Genomic DNA, 7491 nt, shown 5'->3' on the forward strand with positions numbered 1-7491 from the left:
TGGTGACCCACAGGCACGTTATAAGCGCGCTGATTAAGTGCTCTTTAGGTGGGTTTAACCACCAGCAACATGAACCCACGCCAACAAATCACGTCCGTGACGGGCGAACGGGTCGGAAAGCAACGCAAATCAATTGGTTCTGTTGAGAACACCGTCTCTCAGGTTCGTGTCAAGTGAAAAGCCAACAGTACCCTGGCACTTCCCGTCCCTTCCTCGGTCCCTGCCAGGGTAATTGCTAGAATCACGTACGTTCCAAGCAAAGGAATTGTTTAAACAATTTCCATGTCCTTTGCCTAGACGTCCGCCACTTGCCTCGAATGGTGGGAAAAACCGTTCAAACAAAACGCAAACGAACGATGCAATAAAAACAAGTTGACAATTTAATGGTGTGCACTATGCGAGCACTGTTTGTCCCCGGGATCGGTCGGGTCCGTCTCGGATGACGGGAGATACGGCTCAGAGTAAGGATTCAAATTTGAAACAAACCAGAAACACGAAAGAGGCAGATCCTGATGAAGCGTAAAGCATGAACACGTGAAGGCGAAAGGGACCTGGAAACCCGGGAACAGGAACTTGAGAGCCTTGTTGGAGGGAACCGGACCGCAACCATAACCAGCAAGGATCCTTGCCTTACCCGATCCCGGCGGGGGTTTTCCGTCCCAATTTACACCCGCACTAATTCTATGCCTCGCCTTCGCTCGTCCGAGTGGTTGGTTGAAACTTTCCCAGGCTCCGATGCGAACAAGTGTCCGCTTTTCGTTGGCTTATTATCCCGACCACCACCTCTCGCCGATCCCGTCGCCCTTCGTCCGGGAAGGGAAAAAAAACGAACGCCCTTAGTCACGTCCCTTGCTGTGGTTGTGATCCTTGTTGATCGATGTTTGCCCAAGTCCCGTCCGAAAGGATCGACAATCTTATCCTTCTTCAAACCGTACACATCCATGCCCGGGCTCCGAAGCCCTCGGAGGTAATTCTATCCGTCGCTGTCGGCGTTGAGCGTTGTTTTATGATGTTTGTGTCTAGCTGTTGTCTCCTCTTCTCTGCTTCTTCGCTTCTTAGCCATCCCTACCTAGCCCGCACTGTTTTTATTTGTAGGCTTTGTTGGGTTTTCTGCGTTTTGCTTTCAGTACTCCGGCGGTCCGCTTTTCCATAGCGTCTCCGTTTACAGTTTTCTTCGGTTCCCCGTGATTGGTCACTTTCGGACGAGTGTGGAGGAGGATTGCGGGAAGGGACCAGGGGGTGGAAGAAACAGGATCGTGATGAAGATCGTTCACGGTCATGCTGAAGGAAGATCTAATAAGGAGTAATAAGGGATCGATGAGCAGAAGAATTATCCATTTTTTTCCCCTGAGTGAGGACGACCGGAGAGAACGGGAGGGAGCGCGGGGAGACGAACCGCGAAAAGGAGCAAAAGCGAACAGAAGAAACTATAATAAAACACTGCAGCACTGGGTCTGGAGGACGGATTTTTCGATATATTTTCCCACACTTTCATTGAACACGTGCACGCAGTTAAAAGGATGAACGGTGCGAAGGGTAGGACAGAACGAACGGTACAAAAATATATATTGGTTATATGTTATGCGGCACCACCATCGCCATGAGGAGGAGTGTGATGGCGACGAGACGGTGACGATGATGATGGGTGTGCTCGACGACCTCACAGGCACACAGGGTGTCTGTCACAGGTTTTCTGCAGGTTTTTCGGAAATGCAACGACGGCTTTGGAAAACCTGATAGGAACGGTGGATTTTCCAGAACTCTAGGGACAGGTTAGGGTGATGGCATGTGAATCTGCATCATAATTTCATCATAAATCTGTAAAGGAATTGGGTAGGACAAGTGTGAAGGAATTTTAAACTGGGACAAGTCTTTGAGAAAGTGACTTAAATGTTTCAATTTTAGCTTCAAATAATATTTTTTGTTACAATATCAAACAAAACTAAACCCATAATTTGGAGATATGTTGATGCAATTCATAAAACACTAAGATTTTATCCTTTAATTTTTGACATATATTTATCTTGCTAGGTACCAAAAAATTAAAAGAATTGCAGGAAGATCACATCAGAACTCAGGCACCACTTTGAGTAAAGTTCAAGGATCTAGCATTAGAAACTGCCTTTCATTTGATCAGCGTACAAGATATGTCTTTAACTTAAAAAAGGGGAAAAGATCTCAATACTGGATAGAGAATTCAACTCGCCAGGCTCTAGAAGTCCGTTATGTCATCAGAATGACACCTAACGACCAATTTCTTAATTTCTTTTTTGCCTGTACTCAACTCAAGATGATTCGCAGAATATCCTAGATATCTGATTGGCAAAGGACGACGTTCGATTAATAATAGTTGTGAGGGCTTTTGTAACAGATCAGGATCTCTTAGCAAATTAAGTAAGCTAGACTAAGAGTAAGTTATTAAACAATTTCTGTGCGACTTGTACAACTTATGCAAATAATTTCACCATGCTTGTCACTACCCACATGGTGAGCTTTAACGTTCCTAATTTTTTTTAAACTCTTCGCCACAGTCAAGATCACCCTGTGCTCAGCATTCGATTCCTTTTTTGGGTCTTCAAAATTGTATGCATTTTTTTATCCTTCTTCCCCGAGGGTCTCGACTTACTGAACATGAGCAAACTTGAAACGCATCCCGCACGCATCCTCCTCCTCGTCTCCTTGTATCGTCTCTCCTCACAACTTCACCAACTCCTTCTTAAGCATAAAAAACCCTCCAAAATTAAGAAGATGGAACCCATTCTCACACGTTGCATGTTACAACACACACAGATCACGTCCTCCGCTTAACCTCGCTCCTCGGCTCCTCGACGAGTCATCCGTCGGCTGCAGAAATACCGATGAAAAAGAGGCAACAACAACAATAAAAAACACAAAGATTCTGGCCTGCCCGGGTGCACGTGTTCAAGATCGAAAGCAAACCGACCGAGATCTCCTGACGCTGCCCGCTCGATCGCCCGCTCGATCCGTCGCTTTTTGCTGGTCGGTCGTGTTCGTTGCTTCTGCTTCTGCTTCCACTGCAGAGGCCCGGGAAGGCTTCCGTGGCACGTACTAAAATGGGTAATCTACCATTCCCGAGATCGGCCCCGATTGTGATTCTGTCTGCCGTGTTGCTGCCGTGTTGCTGCTGCTCCTTTCTGCTCTCGGCATTCTCGGACCAATTGTTTCGTTCATTTATTTTCCTTTTCGGAGCATTTTCCATCGGAGTTCGCCTTTCGACCCGGGATAATAGGGGCTTGGCACTTCCCGATCCCTTTTCACGTTACGCCGAATTAGAAGTCAATAATGTTGGCCAAGAAAGGACGAGCACCATTCGAACAGTACTGAGCGCATAGAACCGAAGAACTACACACAACACAGCAACAACAAAAACGCATTCAAACGCGTAGAATAGAAGGTGGAAAATAAAAACGGGCAACGAAAAGAATGACGGTCTGCAACAACCGAGCAACAAAAAAAAAGGAAACATTTTAAAACATTCTCGGGAAAATTATGACTCGACTTGTTCGATCCTGTCCAATTTGGGTTCCTTCTTGCTTCCACTGTTGCCCACCATTCCATTTCTGGTGGGTTTTGTGTCGTTTTGTGTGTTCATTATCTCGGGTGCTTCTCCTTCAGCAGTCCACCGGACCTACTTGAGGGTGTAATTTTTCAACCACTTTTTTCCTCCTCCTAGCTCTAGCCCGAGAAAAGGAAAAAGGTAGAACACGGTAAAAGAATAGATCCAAAGTCCAGCCTGAAAATTAGGCCGGGGACGTGTTGAATGCACCGAACAACGTTAGAAACCCTATGGTCCTAATCGATCAATTGCGCAGGAAAGTCAGGAAACCGTACGTTTCAGTGTTTTCCATTCTGTTCCGAGGTTTCTCCTCGGGGTATTATCACAATCTTTTCTCCGCTTTTTATTTATCTTTTCACTTTTTTTCTTTGGTTAGCGAATAGAATGTGTAAAAATGCTTCAATGTTTTTGTTTCCTTTTTGCTGGGAGTTGGTAAGTGAAGAAAGGAAAAGCTGATTCCTATTTGCCAGGTCCTCCGGGGTTTGGTGTTTTTCTCCTCTTTCTTATTGCCATTATTCAATTGTTGTGTTTGTGTGTTGGATTCCTTTTCATTAGGACTGTAACCGTAAGTAACAGCCTGCTAAAGCCCTAATTTAAGCTCATTGGAAACTATGAAATTTGTTCGCCTTATAAATCGACAGTTACGGTTACACGGCACGGTTAGTTGAAGATTGGGCAGATAGACAGGATCGAAAAAGGTTACGGAGCTGGGAACGCATGAATCATGTTATCCTTGTCCACCGCCATGAACAGCTTCAAGCGTGATCGTTTACGGTCAAAGATCAAGCTCCTGAGAAAGGACCAAACAGCAACACACCCTTCAAGAGAAAAGTTTACCAAAACCCTCGAATCTAATCGTTCGAATTGGCCGCTACAATAACTGCTGACCCGATAATAAAAAGAAGGGACACCGGTCAAATTGGACAGCCTCCGTTGTTGTTAGTTTTTTGTTCCTCTGGTTAAGGATGGTTCAGCTTTTAAAACATTTTTACCAAAATAAATCTTCCTCCAAAAAAATTAACACGCCAAACCTTCTTTTTTCCGTTTGATTGGGTCAGTTGGGATCCGTCATCAGCTACTTGGATGTGATTTCGATGAGCTTTTGATGGGAAAGTAGCTGGTAGTTTTATTTTATTGCGCGTCCTCCTTGCGTGTCCTAGCAGGGGCCCCATGCAGGTGCTAATCCTCCGAGACACTGCGAGTTGGCGAACTGGCAAACAAGGAGAACTCGAGGATTATTAACCGTGGAAACGCAATTATAATTATTCAGAAAATCTGTGTGAACGAGTGAAAGTGGCCCCCGGTGGCACAGGTGTGAATGGAATTGGAATTTAAACCGGACGGTTGACGCGAAGACCTGAGCAAGCCGCAGAAGACCTGGTTTCGGAAATTATAATGTTTATCTCTTTTCCATCCTAATGAGGGAGTTCTCCGAGGAAAGGGCTTATGCGGAAATAATTTATTTTTCCTAATTAGTACAACTTTTTTTTCTCCGAATTATCTCTCCAAAGGTAAGGAGTGACTTATTCAAAATAATTAAAATCTATGAATATCTTGGAGTAACATAACTATGCATGCTACAGCTAAAGGTGTGTGATCGACATTAACACATCGAATCCGTTCGGTATGTGATTGCTTTATACGCCACCGAACCACAACACGTGCCAACCGCCCGAAAGGGCACCCTGTTGATGGTTTGTTTGCTTGCTTGCCTTGTCCGTGTTCCCGACACGCTCAAACACGTTTCAACACGCCTGACGATGAGGCATCCACCGGTACGGAATGATCGATTCGAATGGATCTAACCCCCCAACAAAAAAACCCACCCAAAGGGTAGGGGATCTTCCGCTTCCGATCCAATGACGTTGGCTGGCGCAATCATCAGAAACTCACCCCCAATACCGTGCTCCCAAACAATAAACAAATAACGATGCCGATTCCTTTTTGTACGAAATTTGTAGCAAATTTTCGGAACCGACGTCAGTATCATCTCCGGCAGCTATCGCACTATCCTCCCACCCCCATCAGTCCATCACTCACTGGCGTCTGTTTTTCGGAGATCTGCCGAAAATCCGCGTTGTCCTGCCCTTGATGAAGATGCCCAAGATCTCGCAAAAAAAAAACAAAACGCCCCAATCGTCCCTCCCATACTCCCCAATCCTTACTCCACCACACGCTCACAAGGCAGAGCAGGTGTTTTTTCGGGCGTTCTTGACTTGTTCCAGCGCTTGTTTTTATCACTGTTATTATTTATTTTGTGAGAACCGTGCGCTGGCGCAGTTTCCCACGCTCTGGAAAGATTTTTTGTGCTCCCCGTCTTCAACCGCTCCCCATCTCCATCGCATCTTTATTTTTGTGCTCCTTTTTTTCAGTTTGGCTTTACTCCTTTGCGTTACTTCTCGCCTTTTTCTTAAAGGCCGCGGAAGATATGCAACAAAACAGAAAAGTTTGCAGAAAATAGCAACTACTAAATAAAGCCTTCCCTCGTCCCGGTGCCCTGTTTTGGGGCCGGGCTCCGAATAGCGAAAGCGAGTGGGAAAATGCAGCAAGATGCACCTGGCGTTTGGCCAATTTGGACACGGCACGAGATGCTTTTTTTGCGCAGGGCAAGAGATGGGTCCTGGTGCTCTGGGTTGGGGTTTGCTGCCGATCCGGCGAGCGATGCTCATTAGCTAACCCTTGGAGAATGAGTGAGTGCAGGGGCTACTTTGAGCTAAAACAAGCGCAGGAGGTAATTGTATGTAAAGAAGGTACTTTGATTGGATTGGAGCAGGAGAGATCGATTGGAGCTGCTTTTGCCGGTGAGGTGTTCTATTGAAGCGCTGAAGATCGCTCTTCTTGTATTTGTTCTGCCACCTTCATTAATCGGTTTGACTTGGATTTTGGCTGTATAAACAGAAGATCTTATCGATGGTTCAATATTAATTGGCATCTTCAAGACGGTGGCTTCAAGGGTTAGACATGCATAATATAAACGATTCGCCTGACGAGATTCGTACAAGCCATACCTTCGCTGGTCAAAGCGATAGTGACGCATCGGCAAAAATGGATGCAAATGCTCCCGTTTGCTGTTGCCTTTTTTTACAAGGATATTATGATCGAGCTGCGCCCAACGATTGACGACAGGTTTTCAGCGGACCGACCGTTACCCCGGTTAAAGCCAACAGGCCTGAAAAAGAAGATGAGAAGTGATAGCCAAATAACACCACGGAACTGGAAAGCGGGAGCAAAAAGGTAGCATCGTTGGACACACTTCGGCTTCATATTTGGGTGCAAATTGTTATTCTAACTTTTAATGAGAGTCCTTCTTCGACGTTGCCCCCTTGTTCGTGCCTTTAAATGCATGCAAATTTGTTGCTCCACTTAAGGAATTACATTTTTGTTTTGTTTTGGGTTGTCTTTAGCTCGTTCCTTTCATCCTTTGTCCTCGTCACTTGGATGGTTGGATGCCGTGAGAAATGTTTTAAAATGTGGTTTTTGCTGCTGCCCATCTTTAACACGTCGCTTTTATGTTTTGGAGACACGTTTTGAGGCAGGATGTGAGTGCGTGTGTGCTTTTTATGTGACGCCATTATCGACGCTACAAAGTTTCCTTCTGCAGTGAGTGTTGCTGTGCGGTTTATTTTGAGGATTCACAAAAAAACACTTCCAGCGGTTTGCCAGCGCCAAAGATGGGTGAGTAAAATGTTGAGGTACTTTACCAAGACACAAGCGACCCCCAGACCAACAGAGTCACAAATTACAACATTTCCATTGGTCCCTCCGAATGTCTAGCCGTATAATTAATACCTTCTTCTTAATTTCTAAACACTCCAATAAACCTCCGTCGTTGCCTCGCCGGTACACCGAAAGCGGACTACCTACGAAGCTAAAAACGCAGCAAGTGGTAACAAGAGGAACGGTCCCGAACCTGA

At 45.5% G+C, this 7491-nt stretch overlaps 1 long non-coding RNA gene across 1 annotated transcript; it reads left to right on the plus strand.

Annotated features, from left to right (window-relative positions):
- Positions 1 to 3740: 3740 nt before the first annotated feature.
- LOC118508407 lies at positions 3741 to 4598 on the plus strand. Its single transcript, XR_004905788.1, has 2 exons — positions 3741 to 3848; positions 3954 to 4598. It is a non-coding gene; the product is annotated as an uncharacterized LOC118508407 (long non-coding RNA).
- Positions 4599 to 7491: the final 2893 nt, after the last annotated feature.

Source organism: Anopheles stephensi, chromosome 2 (genome assembly GCF_013141755.1).
Source record: "Anopheles stephensi strain Indian chromosome 2, UCI_ANSTEP_V1.0, whole genome shotgun sequence".
In the NCBI taxonomy this organism is placed as follows: domain Eukaryota; kingdom Metazoa; phylum Arthropoda; class Insecta; order Diptera; family Culicidae; genus Anopheles; species Anopheles stephensi.